Source organism: Equus asinus, chromosome 6 (genome assembly GCF_041296235.1).
Source record: "Equus asinus isolate D_3611 breed Donkey chromosome 6, EquAss-T2T_v2, whole genome shotgun sequence".
In the NCBI taxonomy this organism is placed as follows: Eukaryota; Metazoa; Chordata; class Mammalia; order Perissodactyla; family Equidae; genus Equus; species Equus asinus.
Window position 1 is genome coordinate 96,001,754 of NC_091795.1, and position 25,141 is coordinate 96,026,894.

A 25,141-nucleotide genomic window follows, 5' to 3' on the forward strand; every position below is an offset into this window, starting at 1 on the left:
CCCCTCTAAAAAGTAATGCATCCCTGAGAGAATTGGTTTAGTAGGATTTTGCCTCTCTGTTCCCAGAGGGGAATTCCTCTCCATGGATGTCACACGACAGGTAACTGTCAAATGGTAGGTGGGGTCTGACAGAATAAGGGGCGGTGCGTGGTCTCTCCCGGCTGGAAGTCCATTTATAATGGGCTGGTGTAGCCTGACTGAGGCAGGCAGGCAGCCAGCCCTCCCACAGGCCCCAGGGCCGGGATACATTCGCATGGCTGCTTTAAATGGTAGAATCAGTGTCAAATCCACAGAGAAGCCACAACGTGTGACCAGAGTGAAAAACTAGGGAAAAATTCAGAGCCATGTCTCTAGTTCATTCTTTGACCTTAGCAGTTAACATTAATTTCTCTCCTAAGTAGGCGATTTGAATGCAGCTGATCAGAGGATTTTTTTTTCGGTCCCCGTGGTGCCTTTTATGCAGCTTTTTTTTTCTTTTTCTTTTTCCCACTAAGTGCTTAAAGAGGCACGACTTTGAGAAAATAGCCCTCTCTCTGGGATTCATCTCAGCTGAAGTCATCAGAAACGGCATCCAGCAAGGCGGTGGGAATTCAGTAACCGGCCAGAGGGGGACTCAGCTTGTCATAGAGGCGGGGCTACTGTTTCCTGGCCTGACAGTGTGGCCTGACTGCAGAGGGTAGATCCATGATATTTCCCCATGACTTTGACCTGGATTGTCTTGGCCATCTTTGCTCGGCGTCCGAACTGGCAGTGAGGTAGCCTGAGTGAGCTTCTTCTCCTCCCACCTGTAGCGGCGTGCTCCGCCTTGTACCTGGTTCCTAGGTGAGGAGGAGAGGCTGGGCCTTTGGGCCCTGCCACTTAGCTTCTTAGTTGCTCCAAGGGTTCAGCCCAAACTTTCTCCCTGGTCCTCCTTGTAGTTTATTTTTAACACTTTCAGGGGCTCTTCTTTCTTGAAACTCTGTCCTCCTCCCATTGATTCCCTGCTTCTCATTCTCTGACCTCTTTCACTGCAGATTCACTCTCTTTCGCCCCTTCCTTGTTCCCCTCTAGCCTGCCAAACATGGACATCCTATTTGGTTCTGCCCTTAACTAACGTCTCCTTATCCTCCACATTTGCTCCCACTGGATCTCATCCACAACTCTAGGTTTCAGTTTTTATTTCTATGCAATATTCCTCTCCCTCCCTCCTGACCCTCAGCTTCACATTTTTATTTCTCATTGGATTTTTCCATCCAGACACCTTGCCAACCCTAAAACTGAATACCCTCTCCATCCTTTCCTTTCTCACAGCCTCCCTATCCAGCCTGCATGTCATGAAAAGCCAATTCCTGTGGATGCTTCCTTTTCACTTTCTCTCACGTCTCTCCCTTTCTTTCCTTCTCTCTCCTCGCTGTCTCACTAGCACAGCCTGAGTCCTTGCAATGGCATCCAAGCTGCTTCCCCTATTTCCATCTCAGCCCTCTCCTATTCTGACTACTGCAGCTTTCACAGGGTCTCCCCCAAAAGAAGCCCCCTTTTCCCTGCCTGGCTTCTGAACATGTTAAGAACTAAGACAGTGAGTAGAGATGGAGGCATCTTTATTCCTGATGGAGACCACGTGGGAGGATATAGCTTTGGGTGTGTGGGCTAAGTGGCTTGCTGGACTGACTTCAGTTTAGGCCAACTTAGCCAGCCAGTCCTTGCAGCACTGGCCTGAAGCAGGTGTATGCTGGTCCAGATATATGACTGCTGGACAGATGTGCCCTGATGGATGGAGTCAACCCCAGGTATGACTAACAGCCCAGAGCAGCATCCGAGAACTCATGTCCTTCTCAAATCGAGGGGAAAAAGAAGGGCAGAGCTGAACCAAGCTTGCTCAGTTATGCTTCCTAAAATACCAGCCAGATAGATATCTCTATCCCCAGGTGGGCAGTAAGAAAGGCTACCAGGAGGAAGCATCAGGAGAGGGCAAGAGTATTTCTCTCCCTTAGGAGAACAGACTAATCTTATAAAGTACAAGGGCTCATCCTCTTGGTCTCTTACTCAGATACCTTCTAGTCCTCAATTTTTGCACCCACAATTTTATTCTGCAAAAGGAAATAGCTTACAGAACTCTGTTTCATCTAGATCAGTCAAAGTTCGATAAACTTATCTTGAGGTTTTCCTTCTTCATCTTTGTTAAATTGGAGCCATTGAAAGTCTTCAAAGACTTCAAGGACAAGTTCAACTAGTACAGCGATCACTGCAGAGGCTGCAACCCCAGCCATAGCATTAGCATCGCAATTCTGTGTGCCACAGCAGAGTGCTGGATGCTTTAGACATGCCACCTCATCCAATTCTCAAGTGTCAGAAAACCTACCCCAAACTGACTTAAGCAAATATGGAATTTATTGGGTCACGTAATTAAACAGTTTCTTCCACTTAGCTTCGTTTATACAAGCTTGAAGAAGATCACCATAAGGGGCCGTTACATCTTCATTACTGTCTTTACCTGCTCCATAGTCCATTTTCAGGTCTCAAGTAGTCATAAGATGGTTCACAGCGGTAACAACCCAACACCCTCTATAAGATGGTTCACAGGAGTGACAACCCCAACACCCTCTGTAAGATGGTTCACAGGAGTGACAACCCCAATACCCTGTATAAGATGGTTCACAACAGTGACAACCCCACCACCCTCCATGAGATGGTACACAGCAGTGACGACCTCAATGTCCTCTATCGTGACAACCCCAATACCCTCTATAAGATGGTTCACAGCAGTGATAACCCAATATCCTTTCTCCTTATCTTGAGAGGAAAAGCAAGTCAGCTTTCCCAAGTAACCAAACACCAGCCCTGGCTTTATCTTATTGACTCTGATTGGCCTGACCTGGGCTACGTGCCCATTCATGGACTAGCTGCTGTAGCCTGGGAGATGGAATGCACTGATTGGCTTCATTCCAGGCCCTGACCACTTGGTAAGTGATTTACAAGGAAGGAGTTGTTCCTCCAAAGCAAACTGGAGGCCCTATTTGCCATAAGAAGAAGTGGATGCTGGGGGCAGCAATAACTATCATCCCATATAGTAGGCTTCTCAAACCTTACCGTGCACGTGAATCATCATAGGACTTATTAAAATGCAGATTCTCATCCAGAAGGCTCAGGTGGGGCCTGAGGCTCAGAGTTTGTGATAAGCTCCCAGGTCTCGCCCGTGACCCCGACCACACTGTGAGGAGCAAAGCCATGCAGTGCCTAAGGTCATACACCTGCCAGATGACTGAGCCATGGCTTGAGTCCTGGTCTGATTGATTCCGCACTTGGGTACCTTCTGCCACTGCCTCCCTCCTGTCCAACCTGCCCCATCACCTCTGGTGAAAATTCTCTTTTTCTCTGAGCCCTACGAGCATTTTCTGTTTCTTTCAAAGTACTTGTGTTCCATATCTTATTCTAGTTGTTGGGTAGGTGGTACAATGCATTGCGAGTAACCATTGCTCACTATTTTCCCCTTGAACTTCGCCACTAGAATCCATGAAAAGGTAGTACAGTTGGGCCACATGTGGTTGTAATGAGGTCAGGGCAGAAGCCACCTGCGGGTACTGACAGCAGATTCCTGCCTCGGAGACCGACCGCTGGTGAAAAGATCTAATCAACCAATCAGCAAGGACATTTGAACCCCTCCTACCGTTCTGTCTACACCTGCTCCTCTTGGGCAGAACCCAGAAAAATAAAAAGACATGAAGACATGGGCCCTGCCCACTCTGATCCATGTTGGGAAGCCAGAATAATCCACTTGGAAGCATGGAGAACAAAACAAGACAGCCTTATAATTAAATGCTAATTTGAAGGACTGGAATTGATCTTGGATCCAGAGGCAGAAGAGATTCAGGAGAGCTGGAGCAGGCTAGAAAAACTTTATGGAGAAGGTGGGACCTGAATTGAAGTTGGAAAGATGGGCAAGATTTGGAGCAGGGCAGAGGGCCTTTTAGGCTGGGGAAACAAATAGCTCAAAACACTGGCTTCTTCATGTCTGGGAGACAGGACATCTCTGTAGCGTTGTTTGGGTTGGGCACTCTGATGTCATGGTAGGTAACCTCCATGGCTGCCAAAAGTGACTTGATATTTATTCAGACTTTAAAATAGACTGGCCTATTACATCAGGTGTAAGGAATCTCATCTGGACAGTGACTAGATTTGAAGGGTCCAGTTCCTTTGCGAGTTTTTAAAATTCAATGACTAAGCCAATGAATCAAAATTAGATTGAAAACTGAAAATTAATTCAATTTTTTAAAAATGATGTCTAAAACAAGTGACCTAGGAACACAGGGAGAAAAGTACAGCAAGGAAGAGGGACAATTGGCAGTAGCTTTCTTTATTCTTTGATTTATTTGTTCATGCACTCGGAGATATTACTGGCCTCGGAGACCACAGTTTTTATTGAACTTGAGCCACTTCAGACCTTTGAGGAGATAAGGGGGAAAATAGTTCTGTTTTGGGGGGAGGTGAATCTCAAGGCTGCCTGCTCGCTGACTCAGAGGAACCCGGGTTCCTACTTTTGTGGAATCCAGCTGCAGGCTCGCTTATGTTGATCAGGACGGGCTAGCTTTCATACGGTGGGTTTCCTCAGGGATGAAGGAAGAGTGAGGGGGTGGAAGAGAATCAGGAACCAAAACAAACCTATTAGCTCTTAGGGACATTCAAATTGAAGAACTGTAGGGGAAATAAGAGGCTCTCCCAGTCCTTGCGGGTCCAACAAGAGATGTTTACTGAGCACTGAGCATGGGCCAGGCGCTAAGCTACATATATCGCAGGGCACTGAAGAATGATGCTTATCTCACCAACAGCACAGCATAAGCAGTGTTTCAAAGACCAAATGAAATCACAAAGTAGTCCAAAATCACTCCCTCCTTTCTCATTGCTTTAGGGAATCAGTAGTTGAGAAGGACACTTGGATGAATTTGGTGTCTGGGATGCATATGTGTGCACGTGTGGAGAGTAGTGGAAAGAAACCTGCAGGACGGGATGGGAGGACATGACATTTCTAAGGTGGAAGGGACTAGTGCAACTACAAGAGCCAAATAGAAGTTTGGGGCCCCACTGGTTTTTGAAAATTCCATTTGCAAGGCTAATGTGGTTTATGCCACTGATCCAAATATTATGCAACTCATTGCGAAATTCTGCCTGGTTGAGTCAGTGTGTTTGGCAGTTGTGGCTCAGGTGGTGAGGTGGGTGGGATTTAAGGCCCAAATGTTGCCTGCAGGCCTGAGTTGGAACCCTGATGTCAGTCCAGAGTCAGAACTCCATTAGGCCAACTTGCGGAAGCTGGTCTGGTCACAGACTGGCGCTGGAGTAGGAGCTGACGGGCTGTGCAGGGTGTGGGGCCTGGGCTGACGTGCTTCCTCCTTCTGGCTTGGCATCTGCGTGAGCATGAGCATTTCACATTGATGTCCTTCGTACACTCTACTGTGTCATTTAGTAATGGTGTGAGCAAAGTAATAATCCTCATTTCAGTATGAAATATGTCGTAAACACAAAGCTAACCTCTGAAACCAGAGGAGCAGGCAGGCAGATAAATGGCAAGTCAGTCTACAGCATGGCTGGTCACCCAGTTCCCACCTGGAGTAACAAATCCGTAGAAAGGAAAAAGTTACTCAAGTCGCCTCTTCATCCCATTAACTTGCTTGCATGTCACATTTAAAATGCATTCATTCTCTCAGCTGGAAATCAGGATTTTCAAGTAATACACTAAAAATCAATCAGTAACTAAACATTGCAACGGTGGGGCCAGGATCCCTGGGAGTTCAAAAGAAATAACATAGAAACCAGACAGAAAATGCAAGGTATTTTCCTGTGGTGTAACCCAGCACTTAATTTTTATGCTGATGATATAATTATTATTCAGTGTTACTTAACACCTGGAAAATTGACTTTATTTTACTTGTTAAAAGAGGGTAGACTGTGGGAAGGAGGTGGGGAGAATGGCTCACAGGTCTTAAGTGGAATTAAAGCTGTTCACTTACATCAACAAGAAAAGTAACAAGAAAAACACCCACCAGCACAAAAGGCTGGGGAATCCTATGAGATGCTAAATAGTATAGCAGGTACTAAAGGATAAATATTTCTAGCAAGTAAAAGCCAAGAAGATAAATACCAGGTCGGCGGCACCTGTTGTTATCTAACCTTTTAGGAATGCTATCGCTATTTTCCTGTTGGTCGGCGCCTCCAGCTGAGGAAGGAGATTGTTCCGTGGGGAGATTCTGTTGCTGTCGCTTCTGGACATCCCCTTCCACGAGGCTCTGGCTTTTCCGTTTAATTTCACATTATGGATTTACCCCCCGTGAGGAAAGCCATTAAAACCTGGCTTGGGGCGTGTAATTGGATTTATTTTCAGTTATTTATTTAATACACTTAAATAGGTAAATGAGACCCTACTTATTTCTCAACACTTCTTTCTGCAAAGACTATATATAAGCATTCAACAAAGTTAGTCAAGATAGGAAGGCGTGAGGACTTCTGGCTGCGGCACAGACCTGCACTGGGGTGCTCAGCCTCACTCCCTGTCTCCACCCCCTGGGGCTGGGACTGGAGCCGGGCTCCAGGGTCCAGGCGCGCGGGGCAGGGACCCAGAAGTTTTGCGGAGAAAGGGGCGGGGGGTGGGAGGCGTGAAGAGAGGGGAGGGCGCCCAGCTGCCATGCAGGTGCTGCAGTCACCCCGGGCGTGGGTGCAGCCTGGTGACCGGCGCCGTCGCCCCACCCCCGCGCCGCCACCCTCGGCATCTTGAGCCCCCGCGCCCCCACCCCGGGCCCGACAGGGACCTCCAGGCCGCCCGGCGTGCCCCAGGCTGCCCCCTGTACCCGGGCAGGCGCGGGGCGGTGCACTCCCACCAGCTCGGCGGGTGACCTCGGGCTAAACTTCCTATCAGTCCCCAGCGCGCGCGAGAGCGCCCGTTGGACTGAGTTCTTAGAAACCCTCTGGCCACCAGGACTCAGTTTCCCCTGTGGCCAGTTCCGAGGCAGCGCAGCCCCGGGGCTGGGGAGGCCAGCGCCCCAAGCTCGTGGTCGACGAGGCTGCAGCTGGGGCCTGGCCCGGCGTCCTGCCGCCCCTGCCAGGAGCCCCTCCAGGGGCCCCTGCGCGGGCGCCACCCACTGCAGTCCGGGCGCGCCCCCCTCCTTATTCCCGGGCGGTTCTAATGAAGTCTGAAAAGCATCACCAGCAATACAAGTTTTTAACGGCCTGCGTTGCCCCTTGGCCCGAGCAGTGAAAGGACCCATTGCCCACCTCAAAATGAGCAACGAAACAGCCACGGGCAAGGTCGCTGCCTCGGTTGACAGCGCTCAGCCGGGCTGCGAACCGCGCGGTTGAGGCTTGCTCAGAGGAGCGGCCCAGCCCTCCAGAGCCTGGCTTTGGAAGATCACAGAATCTCAGACCTGCTACTTTACCAACAAAACCCGCTTTCTCTGCGGTCCCCCTCCCTTTGCGCTCGCTGAGAGTGAGGCTGCAGAGCTGGGAGGTGGGGGTGGCGGGAGGAGCGAGGCCTGCAGAAGGCGGGGGAAGGGGGCTCTGCGTGAAGGCACCCGCAGCCCTGATAGGGCTTTTCCGGGAGCAGGCGGTTGAGTTTCAGAGACCAGACTGGTTTCGTTTTCTTGGTTGCCTTCATCAAGACACCTCACTCTTTGACATTTCCTGCCCAGAAACCTTTGAACCATATTCTTTTTTGCTGATTGTGTGTCGTGCTCTCCAGTTCCATTGCCTAGCACTGTGCCAAACCGTGAAAGGTGGAAAGGATGGAAGCCAGAGATTCAATGATATTGGACGGGTGTCTCAGGCCTTCAGGCACCTTTGAGACATGGCGATGCCCTCCCTATGCCATCAGACTGGCCGGGGAGAGCCTGACCTAGTTTAGAGAACTCAGGGAAAATATCCTAATGTCCTCCTTGGACAGGCTCTGCTGCATAAACGCGTCTGTTAGCCGGTTGCCCCCTGCCTTTTAGATCTGAGCACGTCTCCGTGAGTAAGCGTCTCAGCACTTGGCCAACATCGAGAAGCTTCCACTGAGCTCTGTCAGTTGTGCTGTATTTAGTATCTGGGTCAAGACGGAAAACAGTTTTTCTGTTAAAAGGTTCTTTACGAGTCATTAATGAGGACATACTCTGCGGTGTTCAATGAAAATGTTAAACCCGTGCTGACGATTGGACCTGGGGGAAATTCCCACAGAGCTTAGGATGTTCTCTGGTCTACCACTTTTCACGGACACCTCTGCTGTGATTGTGGGTGGCATCGTCTCAAGGTCTGTCCTGGTAACCTGTCTTTGTGTCTTTCCAACCTGGAGGTGGCAACAGGGACTGGGCCTTTGCCCCGGCTGGCATCTTTCCTGTGTTTGTGTGAACATGGTTCGCTGAGGGTGAGTTGGCCTGATGCTCCGCTGCCTCCAGTAGTGGCTTCTAGCCTTGGAATGTGGTGGAGGCAAGAGGCAGCCAGGCCTAGCGTCCAGCCAGCGGCCTCTTTTTTCATATGCTTTGGCCTGAGTATGGATGGCCTCCGCTGACAGGATGCCTGGGTTCAGCAGGATGTGTCGAGAGGAACTCCTGTGAGGTGGTGCTAGGGTACTAGGGACCTTCAAATGCAAATGGCCCTAAGAGTGACGGCAGAGACATTGACTTCCCTCATCTCCATAGAGGAAGTACCCTTCTTCTCCCTATCAAAGTCCCAATTCTCAGTATGAAGATGCGTTATTATTCTGGGCATCTTGAGGTTGGGTACCATGAAGCGCCATATTGAATGGAAGAAAGATGGAATGAGTAAACCTCCCTGAGTGAGGTGATGTGTGGGGATGATTGGATGCTGCTGCCTTAGAAAGGGCTGTGGCTTTTGACAGGTTGTTTAAAATGTCTATAATGACAGTTATGCTTCCAAAAATTCTCTTCCTTTACTTTAGAACTCTTTTTGTCTTCAGCTCAGCATCCAGAGCTGCCCTGTTCTACTTCTTGAACATCTGTCTTCAAAAGCATAAACTCAGGAGCCAGACGCCTAGGTTGGAATCCAGGCTTTGCTAATAGTTGTGTGACTTAAGTGTCTTTGTGCCTCAGTTTCCTCATTTGTCAATTGAGGCTAATCGTGATATCGACTTCATAGGGTCGTTGTGAGCATTAGAGTTAATGTCAGTGAAGCCCTTGGAATGGAGCCTGTAGACTAGTCGCTATGGAAGTGAGGGCTCAGCTATTACTCTATCCCTGTGTTGTTTGGCTAAGCCCTCGATCTTAATCCAGCTCTTGATGTGGGACTTGGAACTTTCTTGTTTAAAGAGAGAGAGAGAGAGAAAAAATGTAATTGACCTATTTCACTATTAGACCAAATGGAAACCATTTGCTAATGTGCTTTCTGGGGTTCTCAGTTACTTAATGGGTTCATATTGGAATAACTGGATTAACTTCATGTGAGTTTCTAGGTCTTTAGACAGTTTGGAATGGTGAGGCTTGAGTAGAGTTCTGGAAGAAACTGGATCTGAACACTGGTACCGTGAACTGTTTACCCTGGCGGGGGTTCTACTGAAGGGAAACTATTCCAGGAGGTGTTGGTCTGGGCATAGTCAATACTAGCTCCAAGTTTATATAAAATGCAGTTTTAGCAGGCTGTCAGTCAAAAACCCCTCAGTCTTATGAATATGAAAAATGAGAAAGTGTGGTAGTTATGTCAGTTTGATTACTCAGTACCAGTACCTGAAAACAGCACACCTTGTCAAAGGTGAAATCTCTGGAATACCCAGATGGAGCCAAGGGCTGGGCAAAAGTCTGCTGTGTGCTTCTGACCAGTGTGAGTGCTGGGCAGCAAGTCAGGCTGGGACACATCCGGCAGGATGTGCATGGGGCCCCATGCAGCTGCAGCTGTTCTCACTCGGACTGTCCCTCCGTGCTTGGAAGCATTCTCAGGTGCAGTTCCTGCTGATGTGTTCTAAAATTCTTTCTCCTCCTGGAAGCCCCTTCTGGCAACAATTCTGAGTCGAGAACTCTTGGGAGTCTGCATTTTTAACATCCGGGTGAGAATTGCGGGAGCAAGTGCTGAATCAGGGAGGGTGATGGAAACCCCTGGTTTGCGCCACGTACATAATGGGTCATAACTCAGAGCGGTTGTGCTACAGATTCAGTCTTGGTAAGACAAGTGGTTTGAGTTGTTTTTCTAGAAATGGAAACAGGCTTGCTCTGAGTCATACCCTTGCCAAATCGCTTTCGTTAGTCATCATTCACATTTCCTAGATAATCTTACACATGTAGGCTTCTTTCAAACACATCTTCCTCCACGTGGCCTGTGTAGTGACCACTATTGTGACCTGGTGTCTCCTTACTAACACTATGCAAGCTGGTAAACCCAGATGGATGTCAGGTGGAAATTTCACAATCTTAAAAATGCTATTAATGATGATACAGAAGAGAAGGGTTTAAATGATGGCTGCTATTTATTGTACAACGACTATACAGACGCACTTGCTAAGGGCTTATGTCCCCTATCTGCAATCTTGGTAAATAGAGAGTGCTCTCTGCCGGCTACAGATCAGGACAGGGAAGCTCGGGGAGGACACAGTCATCTTGTGGCTGCCTTCAGAGTCAGAGGAAGTGTTACTGACACGCCATTAGTGGGTTGTGTTCTCCCCCTGGGAGGGGTGATGGCGTGTGCTCTCTAGTCTCCTGTGTTTCTGGATCTCCTCTTCGTGGCTGGCATTTGAAACCTGACAGGGTCTGGGGGTAAGAGTGTGGCAATGAACAAGCAGTGTGGTCCCGCCATGGACCATGTGAGGACTCAAGCTGAGCTGGCACCTTGATTTTGGTGAGGTAGAGTCACATTTGAGCTATTGCTCTTCGTTACTGTTCCCTGCTCTTCTACTTTGGAAGCTAGGCGTTCATTGCCCCAGGGGAGGTGAAGCACAGCAGAACAGGGAACTCAGTTCTTGGCTTTTGAATTTCAAAAGAACTCAGGGTATGAACAGTACATTTGGAAGAACACTAGCTCAGGGCCAGTTTTTGTTCCATGTTGCCCTAAGATTAAGTAAAGGTTCTGGAGGTTGGAGAAAGGGAGAAGAGTTCTGGGGAGGTGTCCAGAACTCTGTCTTCATCCACACACCCCTCAGTAGTTGTGGGTCCTCGGTGGGAGGGGCTGGTGAAGGGTTCCTATAGAAACGCCGGATATGTCTGAGAACTCCTAGAGGACTCTGGTCACTCCTGAAATCCCCTGGGTAGAGCCTCAGAAAATAGCCTTAATGCAGAGTCTCCCTGGTCCGAGCAGGTGAAATATTTCATCAGCTGTTTAGGTAGACAGGCCTGAAGCAGCCTCCTCACGGGTCCCCCCTTGTGCCCACTCTCACCCGCTTGGAGAGCAAGCAACAACACAGAATGTTGAGTTTGTGGCCAGAGAGGCCTAGGGGGCCACTGTGCCTGAAGAGGGCCCACCATTGGGACAAGGAGGATGTTGAGGTAAATTGCGTGAACTGACACCAGGAGACCAGACGGAAGGAGAATACTGATAAATGGCAAGAAGTGAAGGCCGCGTGCACGCATGCTCCAGCCCCACTTCGCTGTCCTGGTACTAGGTGCTCCAGGCCTCAGAGTGATCCTATAGAGGAGAAAATGAGACTCTGAAATTAAATCCAGTTGTCAGAAAAATATGTAAACTATGTTTCTTGTGCACTCAAATCTGTAGGCCAAGATTTGTAGCCACTGCCTGGGTTAACCAGCCGTGGCTTTGCCCTCAGAGAGGCATTGGCAATTAGAGGTCTTCGTCCTGGGGAGGGTTTCAGGCATGCCTTTAGTGACCATGCTGCAAGGTCATGGGGAGAAGGGTCATGGCAGGTTGGAAGCCTGAGGTTTTGCTTCTGACTTTCACCTTTACTCAGAGCCACGTTGATTCACCATTCTGCACCTCAGTTTTTTCATTTATAAATTAATATTGGGTTAAATGATCCTTTATGTACCTTAGAGTTCCAATTTTGTAAGACCACAAAATTAAATTAAAACCAGATCCAAAATTCATTTCAAATGGGGAGAGGAAAACATCACATGAGCTCCCTCTCCCCCCTCACTTATATTATCAACCAACGCACAGTCTTTTCATTTAGACCCTATTTTGTGCTTACTTTTTATGGAGCCCTGTAAACCGTCACTTAAAGTGTGTGGACAAGGTGATTTGGTCCCGTTCTATCCCACGTCTCATTGGTGACATTTCTCTTAGGTGACTGCCTAGGAATTTCTGATATTTGCAGTGGTGCTTGGTCCTCTAGCATTCTGCACCTGGTCTTAAAATAGGCACATACTTTATCATGTGCCGACCTACTAATGTGAAGAAATCTCCAGTGTCAATGAGGTTTAAAAAGGGAGCCGCAGGAAGAGCACAGTGTTCTTGACCCTGGTGACAGCCATTAAGTTTGCAGCCTTCCTCATGTGAACATCTGTCCTTGAAGGTAAGCTTTGTTCTTTTAAAAGAAGCATGGAACTAGCAAGACCAAGACAGAGAGTTTTTGGTATACGAGTTATTCCCAAAACAAGTACCGTTATGTAAATCAGAAGATGTATGAATTCTGACATTTCATATTTTCACTAATGTCCTAATCATTGAATGCATATGTTTATTTAGTCCCAATGAATGACTTCATAAGGACGCCAAGACACATAGTTGCACCTCCATCCTGTGGGCTTCATTCTATGCCTATGTCCTACAGATGATAATCAATAGTTTAAGAGTTCAATGATACAAAAAGTGACTTTGCAGAAGTAGTGGTACTTTCTCCTGTGATTGTAATGGCCATCTGCCTGCCTCAATGCAGTATTCAGTGCCCATCTTCTGTGCTCCTTTGGCACGCTCAACTTGCCATTTCATGTCGCATTTCTCACCCTTTCCTATGATTTCTGTTGTCCACTTTCCACAACAGATGGTCAGCTCCTTTAAGACAAGAATGAGGTCTTTCGTTATTGTAATCCCACTGCCTAGCAAAGGTTGAATGGGTGGAAGGATGGCTGGGTGGATGGGTGATGGGTGACGAGCAGAGGGAGAGAGTAAGAGAAGGAACAGAACCTGAGTGACCATTATTTGGCACAATGGACTAACATCAAGTAGTGCCTGAAGTTAAGCTGTGCAAGTGAGCTGTGTGATCAGTGGGAAGCAATCTATAGAGCAAAAGTACTGCAAATAGCTAGAATCCCTGATTTGCATGCAAATTTCAAAGAAGATACAGACAATTCATCCTGTAAACAACTTGCCTGCCCATGATGATGTAAGGCATATTTGTCCATTTACCAACTTGATCACTGAAATGTTTTAGGAAGTCCGGTTTGGTTCATTTAAAATAGAAGACCAATTATAAGAAGGACGTCTGATTTGAAACTCTGCTACGCTTGTTTCAAATAGATCAAGTTCATTATTGTATAGCAGTGGTTCTCAAACTTGGTTATACGTTAGAATCACCTGGGAAGCTTAAAAAAATCCTGATTCTCAAGCTGTGCCCTAGACATTGTCTCAGACGCCCTGGAGGCGGGACCCAGGCATCAACGGCTTTTAAATCTTCCCAGGTGATTGCAATAGGCATCATGACCACTTACCTGGCTGTAATACATATGACGATACTAGACTACAAATTGCAGGAAGGAATCGGTCCAGATATGACAAGAATTTGGTCTGGAGCTTAAAACTGGATACCTTGAAAAAGTATCTTCAAATAATAATAATTTAAAAGCTCATATATACTAAAAATAGAGTGAAAATGTTCTGCAAGTCAATTTTATTGTTTTGAATTCATTATTAGCTAGAACCATTGTTTTATACCCAATTTAATTGGATTTCATGCACTAAACTGAGTTTTCTCTGTGCTTGGAAGGGTGAAGACTTTTCCAGCACAGTGTATACATAGCGTGCACGGGACACAAGACGGTTTCCTGGCTCAGCTGCCACTCACTTTGGAAACCACCATCTCAAATGCCACCGGTGTGGCAGGCCAAATCTTTTAATGCCACTTCCACCCCTGGGAATTAAATTCATTCCCAGAGAAAAGGGATTCATAAATCCTGGGCCTGCCTTCCAAACAGCAGTCTGATTTCACCAGGGTGATAAATTGCTCCTATCAAAACAGACATCAAGTCTCCCAGGGAAATAATGGGTTCCAACAGTCCCGAGGGGAGCAGCTTAAGCGCCTATGAACGGGGGACTAGTGGTGAAAAACCGTGTCTTGGGAAATCAGTGACTATGTTTTTTTTGAACCTCTCCTAAATTGTAAGAGCTACAGAAGAGCAGATGAAAAGGATAATGAAAAAAATCCATCATAAAAATGTCCCTGGGAACCCATTTGTTTGAGGGTGTGGGGTTGGGCTGGGGTTGGGCTGGTTGGCGGAAAGGTGTGTAGGGTTCTGTTTTACAGAATCTCTCGGGCTCGATTCCTGGGGTGGGGTTGGCAGCTGTCAGGAAGAGGTGACTTAGTGCTCTCGGAGGCGCTCCCGCCTGAGAACGCCATCCTGCCTACCGCCCTAGTTACCTACGGTTCTCACGTTACTGTGAGCCAAGTGAGGGCTCTGGTGAAAATGCAAATGTTATCTGGACGGAAAACCCATGAAACCACTACCAGCGAGGAACAATTTATCTCAGATCATTTTCCCCAAAGAGCCAATTAGCCTCTTAAGTGGGCCTAGAAATAAATGGAAGAATGGAACTTAGTTATTCTCTTTTCTCAATTTCATAACACACTGTCTTGCTGGACCTTAGACCTAGCTGTACTAAAACAACAGACTTTTCCCCAACTCACAGTGTGTGGCTGTTTCTTTGGGCTGGAGATCTCTTGGCTGCATCTTCCAGGACCGGGCTCAACACTCTGGGCAACCTTTCGGAACGTCCCAGGAGTATTCTCCGCTGCTTTCACAGCTCTTTGCATGTCCTCTAACATAGAGCAGAGAGCAGTCGTGTGAGCGCACGGGAGACTCATATTCACTCCTGCGTTCATTCAGCAGGTACTGATTGAATTCCCACTATGTGCCAGGCACCGTGCCATGTGCCCAGGATAGAAGAGAGAGCCCAGACAGATCTGTCCCTGGAGATACCCAGATCTGTATGCTTTGTGTCGAATTCCAATGGCGCTGTGGGCTCTTGGGGAGCCCTGGATCTGGGCTGGTTTGCTGCTGGAGGAGGGGCCCGGGAGCCAGCTCCCCTTGCTGGGGCCTCACTTTCTTCATTAGTGAGAGAGTTGGAAGAGATAACACTGCAAGTTTCTTCCAATTCTGAGATTCTGTGAACTGGAGTAATCTAAAACAGGAATATTTTTTAAAAATGTGATTTCTTGGCGCTCGCCTGGTGATGCAGCAGTTAAGTTCACGGGCCCGGAACCTGGGTGTGGGCCTACACGAGGCTCATCAAGCCATTCTGTGGCAGCGTCCCACATACAACATAGAGGAGCATGCCACAGATGTTAGCTCAGGGCAAATCTTCCTCACTCCAAAATAAATGAATAAATAACGTTTTTTAAAAAAAGAAAAAAATGTGATTTCTTTTGTCTTCTTAATTACTAAAGTAAACTACCTTCTTTGTGGAAGGTTTACACATACTGAGAATCAGAAGGAAAATAAAATCATCATAATTCTACTACTTAGGAATAATAACCATTAACATTCTACTTTGATAATCAGTTTTATTATTTGTTTATTCCTTTAACGAGGTCAAACAGTGACTTTGTTGTTTCCCCGTTAATTCCCACAGGGATGTTTTTCCGTTAGTATGGCGTCCCCTTCAACATGATGTTTGTGGTTACAGTTACTACCACTGCTACCATTATTATTATTACTCTTATTACTAAGTTGCATTTTTCAAGATTTACAACGTGTCAGGCTCTGTGCTGAGCGTCTCATGCATCCTGGGCCCTCTAATGCCCCAAGGACCAGATGAGGCAGGTACTGGTCCTGCCAGTTTGCAAAGGAGGATGTCGAGGGTGACGGTGCTCACACCCTTGTAAGTGGGTGTCTGGGCTGTGGAACCCAGATGTCCATGGGTCACACGACCCATCACTGCACATCTTGTCCGTGTCTGAGCCATCCCCTGTTGTCAGCCCTTGAGATTGTTTCCAGTTTCCCACAGTTATAATCAATACCCTGATTAAATCCTTGTGGCTAAAAATTTACACAGCATCCATTCTTATTTGCTTTAGATAAATCCCAGCTGTCGAGCTGCAAAGTCAAAGGCCCTGTTAACTCTTGAATATATGCTGCCGAACTGCTCCTCTTTCCATAATTAGGGGTGTAACAATTTCCACTCCCCGCCAGTGGTACTTGAGGTGCCCCAAATCCGGTAATGAGCAGAGAAAGGGAACCAATGCAACGCTGAAGCAGAGATGAAAAGATCAGACACATCCCAGGAGAGACAAGGATGCCAGGTACGGAGGGACGCTGCTTACCACAGACCCACAGACTCCCAGTTTTGTTGGTACCAGGGACCCTTGATTTATAGCAGGTAAAGGGACAACCCTATAGATTATGGATTTCACCTAGCCACATCATCTAAAGTTACTGATATTAAACAAATGCTGACTTTTTATTTGCCTTTAGTTAAAAAAAATAACATACGCCTTTATTGTCTTTCTCTACCATAGCCAAGCCTGATGCTTATGCCAACTTCTCTCATGTAGAAATGTCAGATGAAATTCCAGTGCCATCAAACGAGACCTTTATTCCTCCACCTGCACATTATGACTTTAATAAACACGTTATCAGCTCATGAAAATGATGGCAAACAGGTGACTGAAGGATTTGATAAGTCAGCAGCAAAGATTAACAGTTCTTTTCAGAGAAAGCTGTGAGAGGTTCCCCCATTTAAAACAATCGTGGCGTGTGAATTTACAGCACTTAAATCATTATCGGCAATTAGTCCTTGTCAAAAAGGTTGCAGCTGGCTTCAATTACAGGTAAGATTTTTATAATCTGAACCTAGTAGTGCGTCTGATAAGTAGGACTCAGAGGAACACCCTTAGGGAGATTCACAATTTGAGAAAAACTTCAAGGCGTTTCAAAATTTAAAAATTCATTATTTTCAGCAATGCTTTGCTATTGACATCTATTATTAGGCTCTAGAAAAATTTCCATAGATTTCATCCTTCAGCTGTTTTCTTCCCTAACAGAAAAATTGCTGATGATTAAAAAGTTGCTTTTTAAATTACAAAAGCACTACATGCACATTATAAAAAACGTTCTGAGCAGCAGAGGATACAAAATAAAAATAAGTCTCTTTCTAGACATCCCTTCAGCCTTGGTCCCCCATGCCCTAAAGATAAGCACTTTTGCTTTTAATTCTTCTAGAAATTACCACCACAACTTCATCTAGAATTATTTTTACCCCTGTATCTTGATCAGTCAACTTTGGACCGTGTGTATTAACTAGGAAAGATAGAGAAATTGATGCCTTTCAGACTCCTCCATCTCTCTTTCATATGTTGACTTGCTGATTTATGTATCTTTCAGGTTTTTCTGTAGCTCAAATCTTTAGGTAATATGCTTATTTATTTCTTTATCCATCAACTTTAGATTTTTGCCATTTTAGTAGGTGTATAAGTGGTATCTCGTTTTTTAATTTGCGTTTCCTTGATGACATGCGATGTGGAGCATCTTTTCATGTGCTTATTCGCCATCTGTATGTCTTCCTTGGTGAAGTGTCTGTTCTGTCATTTTGCCCATTTTTCAGTCGGTCGTCTCTTTTCTTATTGTTGAGTGTTAAGTATTCTTTGTCTGTCTTGGGGAACAGTTCTCTCTCTGATATGTCTTTTGCAAATATTTTCTCCCAGTCTGTGGCTTGTCTTCTCATTCTCTTGACGATGTCTTTCACAGACCGGAAGTTCTTGCTTTTAATGAAGTCCGGCTTATTAATTATTTCTTTCGTGGATCATATCTTTGGTGTTGTAGATCTATTAACTTTAGATATTATCTGTTGATTCTCTGTTAAGAAAAATGAGGAAATTAGCATCTTTATAGTTCTCATCTTTCTTTCCTCTTTGTCCAGCTATGCCATTATATTTTGATATTATATTTATATGTTTTACTGTAACCATAATGAACTTTTCTGTGTTTCTAATGACATTCTAAAAATAAAAAGTTAAAAAACAGCATTTATATTATAGTGCTTGTTTAATATTTTTCACTGGAAAACAAATTAAGGAAAAGTTATTTCTATGTTACTGAACTGGTGCTATTTGAAGGATAATCTCCTAAGAGTTAAGAGTAAGTGTATTTTTCTTTTCCTAAAAGAAATTGGGGCACCTGTGAATCTGCCTTATATTTAGGCCATGGGTGTTTTGCACAGCTCTCTTCCCCTCCCTGTTACACCCTGGTGTTTCTTGTTTTCTTTGTAATTTTCTTTTGTCTTTTGAAGTTTTGGTAACCATTGATTGAGGGCACACATGCATAGGCATGCCTTTTAGACTTTTCAGGTTCTCTTTCATACAATATAAGTAATTGGATTTGTTTCTCTCTTGAAGACCTTCTTCATGAGGTCTTACTTTCTCTTTTAATTGGTCCTTTGCTTTCTAGACACACTGCACAGCTGTCAACCTCGGATTTCTTTCCAATGATCTCCTCCTTAGTTCACTGTGAGCTAAATTTTATAGCATCTTGTTTCTTCAGTTCCTTTTTCTTTTTGCCAGAGCGTAAACTCTCTGTGCCATAATTTCTTCATCTATAAATTTAGGGTAAAAATAATGTCATAGGGTTGATGTGAAGATTCAGAGTTAGTACATGCAAAGTGCCAAGGAGAGTACCTTGCAATTATTTACTGCTCTGCAATTTTTTCAGAAAGGGAAGTAAAACTTTCTGAGTCCTTCAACTCTTAAAATATCTTTATTTTTGACCACCCCACTTGGTTGATAGTTTGGAATAGAATTTTAGTTTCAAAATAACTCTCCCTTAAGGTCTTGACTGTCTTTCTCCTTTCTTCTCCAAATTACATTCTATTGAGAGGTCTGAGGTCAGTTTAGTTCTTGTCCTTTGTGGTTAGTCTGGGTTTTTCTTCATTCTAGAGGCACCTAGAATTCTTATTTAGTCTCTGGAATCCTGAAATGTTAACAGAGTGTAAATGTGTTTTTTTATTCCCTTTCACTCATCCTGTGTGGCACTTGGTATACCCTTTCTATTGGAAACACCAGGTCTCTCTTTAATTTAGAGAATATTCTCCTGTTTTATTTCTCTATTTTCTGCTCTTTATTGTCTTTGTTCTCTGCTTCTGGAAATCTCTCCAAGGATGCCTCTAAAATAAAAAAAAATTTCTATTCTTTTCCAATAACTATTTCTCTTTTCACTAGGATCAGTTGCCTATTTCTTTCTTTGAAATATTTTATTTTTTTTTTCTTTCTTAAATACCTGGTGATTTTTGGTTGAATCTTCATGAATGAAGGACTACGTTGGTGAGCAAAGGTAGTTGATGTGGTTTCCTTTGCAAATGTGTTGGTCTGTAAAGCAGAAGCATCTCCCTCTTGACCCGGAAGGCTGCCTGCAGGCTCTGCACACGTGGGCAGTTCTGGTGACAGATGTGGTTCCCCAGAGGTACTAGAGCAGAGAACAGGCGGGCCTGGGACCTTCCACGACTGACACTGTCCCCAAATTATCCCAATTCCTCAGAGTTAAGAAATGCATCAAGTAAAATAAGAGCAATTGTTTCGTTGTTTCATCGTGTAAATCCATGCGTTAACTGAATTTTATCTTCTTTCATTGTTGAGGGGAGAAGGCAGCAAAGCACGTGACAAGGGACTGCATTGTAATGAAGAGATTAGACAGACAATTCATAGAGCAGCATAAATGTTTATAGAGATGAAGCACCGCTGCCCTTCTCCAGTCACGATTGCCTACGGTTCATCCATCCTTTTGCTGTTATTGACGCTGACACTGTGATGGGCCTTCACGAGGACCCCTCCATTTGTTCCCAGCGGCATCACTTATTCAGATCCTCTTAGCTGAGTCAATGTGATAGTCTCTTCCTACCTGGGCCCCATCTCTGGGGTCTCTTTACAATGTTCTGATCCTCCTATGATCACTCCTAGTGTCAGCTGTCACCTCCGTGCTGATAAATCTCCTTCTCTATCCCAGGTCTCTCTCAAGTTCCACATGGGGGTCCCACAGGCTTCTCACACTCGGTCCCAAAGCTGCGGTTGGCATTTTTCCTGCTCTCCTCTTTCCAGGGTCCTAATCTGCTTTGTGGTTCCCTATCTATCCAGTTGCCCAAGTCTGAAGGCAGGACACACAGAGCCCGTTCATCTCCTACATCCCAGTAATGACATCATCCTGTCTTTCTTAGGCAGTTGGGGCTGCTATAGCATGGTGCAAATACCATGCACCGGGTAGCTTAAACAACAGAGGTTTATTTCTTACAGTCTGGAGGCCAGAAGTCCGAGATCAGGGTGCCAGCAGGGTCGGGTGGAGGCCCTCTTCCTAGTTTGCAGATGCACACCTTCTTGCTGTGTCCTCAGGTGGTGGAGAGCAAGGTCATCTCTCCTGTGTCTCTTCTTGTAAGGGCACTGATCTCATCAGGAATGCATTACTCTGTGTCCATTACTCTCTCTGGCTCAGGCGCCTCTGGCTGCCACCCCAGCTGTGTTGCCCGATTATAACTGTGTCCCCCTTGCTTCTGGTTAAATGCCACACTAGCCTCTATTATTTCAAGATTCCATCAGCCCATTTCCATTAAGGAGTCCAGTTCTGTAATAACAGGATGGCCACCTCTGAAATTTTCAACAATGCGCCTCTCAGCAAGGCTTTTTTTTTTTTTTAATCAATTTGACAAATTCGGAGTTTCCTGGGCTTTCTTGGTGAGTGTGGTTGGTTGGTTGGTTTTCTGACCTCACTGATATATCTCCTCTGGAATGCCCACTTCCCTGAGCCTTTTCCTCCCTTCCTCCTCCATCTGGGTGGCCCCCCTGGCATTTCTGCTTCCTCCATGTGGACCATGGCTTTCTCCAAGTTACTCTGAGCCATCCTAGCAGCATGTTAGCATTGCCTGGGGGCCTTGCTGAGTTTAATGCTCTGTATTATGAAAGAGTTCTCCCACATGGATGAACTCTCCCTCTTGCACAGTTCGGTTACGCCCATCTTCGTCCAGCCCCACGTGTTCCCCTGGGTCCTGTCAATACCTCCTGGCTGGGTCCTACAGCTCCTTTCCTGCCATAGCAGGCCCAGAACTTCCCCAGCTGGGTGCTGCCGTGACTTGGACATCCTCATTATTGGTCTATGAGGGAGGGCAAGTGGACTTGTTTCAAAAGACAGGAGTGGCTAAAGACTAGACAAATGAAGGTAAAGACAGACAAGATTTGAAGAAACTAATAAATAAATAATTAGCCTTTGTATCTCATAGAACTTTATATATTTTTTAACATACAATCAATCCTTTCATTCTCATTGTCAAACTAATAAACAAAATCACACTATTCTCCATCACTTGCCTTAGGAAAGACCTTGGAACAATTTCTTGAGACATGACGCATGACACGCACCAATCCCACTTCTGATCCCACCCCAACCCTACTCATTCCACCCTTTCTGTTTCCTCCCTCCCTTTTCCCCTCTCTCCTTGCCTGCCTCCCTTTCTTCTTTCCATCTACATTTATTGAGTGCCTACCCCATGCCAGGCACCCTTATAGTTGTGGGATCACAGAACTAGAAGGTTCTGTTTTGTCCTTTTCCATTGGCCTCACCGGTGTGGGGATGAACTTCCGAGAATTTACGATTTCCAGAAGCATGCAGCCATGGTAGCTGTCTTTTTTTTTTTTTAAATGCAAAAGCCAATGCATATAGCAATTAATCTTTGTTTACTTGAAACTTTCACATTCAAAATGTTTAATTTTTGCATCCAAGCTTCCTGCTTTTTTGTGCACTGAATAGTGCGCTATGCTTCTAATTACTTAGCCTTACTGAGACTTTTGAATACTGCTTTTCTTCTCTCCCCTTCCTCTTTTTCTAAGAAGTGCTCATGGAAAGCAGAATCCTTATTTTCACTGGTTTGATGTCACTGTTGTGTGGGGTGGTCTCTGTTTGGCCCCCTGCTCTCTCTTCTCTGTGTTTGTACAACTATAGTGTAGATATGGTCTACTCAAGATTCCTACTGGCAAGGATCTGCTTTTTGTAACCAATCCTTTCAAGCCAGATTTTTTTTTTAATAACAAAAATAATTTATAAGAAGCCTCCCCTGGGAGCAGCTGTCAGGCCACACAGCTTGTAATTACGAGGGATGTCTGAAGCGGTCACTCCACTTTCACGTGCTCCAGCTGATCTCTTTTTAGACATGTTGCTTTAATTAAGTTTGGACACTCTGGGAAATAGACAGTCTTGCGTTAATGTTATTGGGAAAGTAATGAAATAAACCAGGTATGAGGTTGCCTGCCCTAAGTGTTTGACCCATAGAAGGAAGGCTTGGTAGCATCCTCGTCTTTGAATTGTCAGGGTTTGGCACACACTCAGGGCTCTGTCGTGAACTGGAGAAACAAAAGAATGGATGATTAAAAGAATGAGTGGGTGAACAGTAGGTGTGCAATAAATGTTGTTTGCATTAACTGTGCAATTACAGCTGTACAGCATGCAGAGGCGTGCTCTGCCTGCCTAGCACTTCCTCCATTTGGTTAGAATTTCACTCACTTAAATTTCCCTTCCTTCCTTCCTTCCTGACTCTGTCCTCCTTCCTTTCCTTCTTTCCTTCCTTCTTTCTTTCCTTCCTCTCTTCCTTCCTTCCTCTCCTTCTCCTTTGGACCAGGATCTGTCTGTGAGCCATGTGCTCCCACATATTGAACCATTCACTTTAAAACTCCATTAAGAATTCCTTTCTCTCATCAACCATGTCTGCACCCTTACCTTTATATAACATCCCAAAGAAGAGCAGATTTATTCATTAGGTACTGTAGGGACCATGCCTGAGGCCCATGACAAACTTTTAGAGTCCTATGAAATGTTTTAACTTTTTTTTGGAGTCAGTATCGAAATAAGAAACTTTGGATTAAAGTATCTTAATATATAATATTCACATATTCATCTCTTTACTAACACATAAAAAATATAACTTTTAATATTATTTGATAGAGGAAAGGACCATGGAGGCAAAACTGCCAAGAGCTCATGAAAGTCATAATGAGGCTCAGCCCCAAAGGCTTCCTATCTTTTGATACAGCCGCTGGTTCTTGATCCTGGCTGGACATTGCAGTCACCTGGGAAATTTTCTTAAAAGGCCCAACACCCTCCCCCCCCTTAGGGATTCTGAATTAATATGTCACAGATCGGGCTCAGGCATTGGCTATTGAAAAGCCCCTCAGATTATTGGAATGTGCAGTCAGGGCCGAAACCGCTGGTTTAGGTTTTAGGTGCTTTCAAACTCTCTTGTGTAGGTAGCGGTCCCCTGGGGTCTTGGTGACCTGCAGATTCTGATTCACTTGGCCTGGGGAGGGGCCAAGAGTCTGCATTTCTACCAAGCTCCCAGGTGATAGTGATGCTGCGGGCCCACGGCCCACCTTCCAGGAGTGGAGGTCTAGCGTATGGGCTCTGCACGGAAGGACCATGCCATTCTCTGCCTGTAGGCCCTGTGCCTTCGTGACTCTATAGCTGTGATTTATTGAGCACCCACTATTTGCTAGCCGCTAGGTGTGTTTTGCACACTATTTCTAATGTTACGGCCACCTTATGAGGGAGGTGTATTATCCCGAGTCTATGCTGAAAAAAATTGAGGTTTGGAAAAGTTAAGACTGGAGTCCATGATCCCAACGAGACTAAACTGGTGGTGCTGGGACTGGAATCAAATCTGAGCAGCTCCAAGTCCATGGTCTTTCCCCACTGCCATGTTGCCTCCAGCATCTTGCGTGGTCTCCCTTGCAGAATGCTGAGCACCTGCAACCCAAGGGTCATGGCATTCCGGCCACTGTTACAAATGAAGTAACTGTAGTTTAAAGAGTGAAAAAAATAAAAGTCAGAAAGTACTTAGTTAGTGATATTATTTTTCATGTTTCCTAACTCCAGCCTGCTTTGCCTCCTAATGCTCAGTCAATGCCCCCACCATTGCTCTCATGGCATCACTTGCCTGCTTGTATTCTGGCTAAACCACTTTGGTGGCCCAGGGTTCACAGGTTTGGATCCTGGGCGTGGACCTGCTCATGGCTCATTAAGCCATGCTGTGGAGGCTTCTCACATAGAACTAGAAGGATCAACAACTAGGACAGACAACTATGCACTGGGACTTTGGGGAGAAAAAAAAAAAAAGAGGAAGATTGGCAACAGATGTTAGCTCAGGGCCAATCTTAAAAAAAAAACCAAACAGTGACGATCTAAATGCTTAAAATATCAGATGCAATTGTTTTCAAAGTATGCAACATTTGAATACATTTTCATTAAAGTATAAATTCACAAAACAAAATTCAAGATATTAAAGTTATTTTTACATATGTTTTCAAAGAGTGGTTTTTCTTCCAACTTATTTAAAATTATCTGTTTAAAAACAAGGTGTAGATTATAATTCACGCATTTTGACAATTAACATCAAAATTATTTTAATATAACTGAAACCTTTAATTCCTCTTTGAAAAATAAATTGAATCTTATTATAGATTTTAATAGCAATAAAAGCCTTCGCAATTCTGGTGTTCAGTATTCACTTGGCTGGCCATGTAAAGAATTATATTTATGACTATTGTCTATATCTTCATATATACAAACGTAAGAGTAAGAGGAATCATTTAAAATTGCACAGTGTTCCTCAGTCACCATGTACAACCGCTACCAATACCACACTGCTGTGTGTGTCCCTCTGCATCTTGAACTGGGAGATGAAGAGAGGAAAATCAAAGGATAGTTGGCACCTCTAGGAAGCTATTGTAGACGTGCCCTTTGAGAGGATGGACGAGAACATTAATCTGTCTTTTCTCTCCCCCAACTGCTTCCACTGCTCCATCCTTTCCTTCACTTCAAAGCAGTGTGGGTATCCAGCCCTCAGACCTTCATGGCCTTTGAATTCATCTCTCTTGTAACTCAAAGAGATAGGTTTGGACAGGTGTCCCAGGTGTGGACAGGCGCAACCTCGGGGCCTGAACGGTGTTATCAAGGGAGCAGATGTTCAAGGATGACGTGTTAAGTTCCTATTGCTTCTGTAACAGGTTACCCCTACTGGGTGGCTGACAACAACAGAAAGGTTGTTGTTGTAGAACTGTTCTCTCAGTTCTAGAGGC

General features: G+C 45.3%; 1 long non-coding RNA gene across 4 annotated transcripts in view; it reads left to right on the forward strand.

The window, feature by feature from the left end:
- The window catches only part of LOC106847496 (uncharacterized), a 176,875-nt gene that overhangs the window by 53,828 nt on the left and 97,906 nt on the right, over positions 1-25,141 (forward strand). The gene's annotated exons all lie outside the window — the stretch shown is intronic.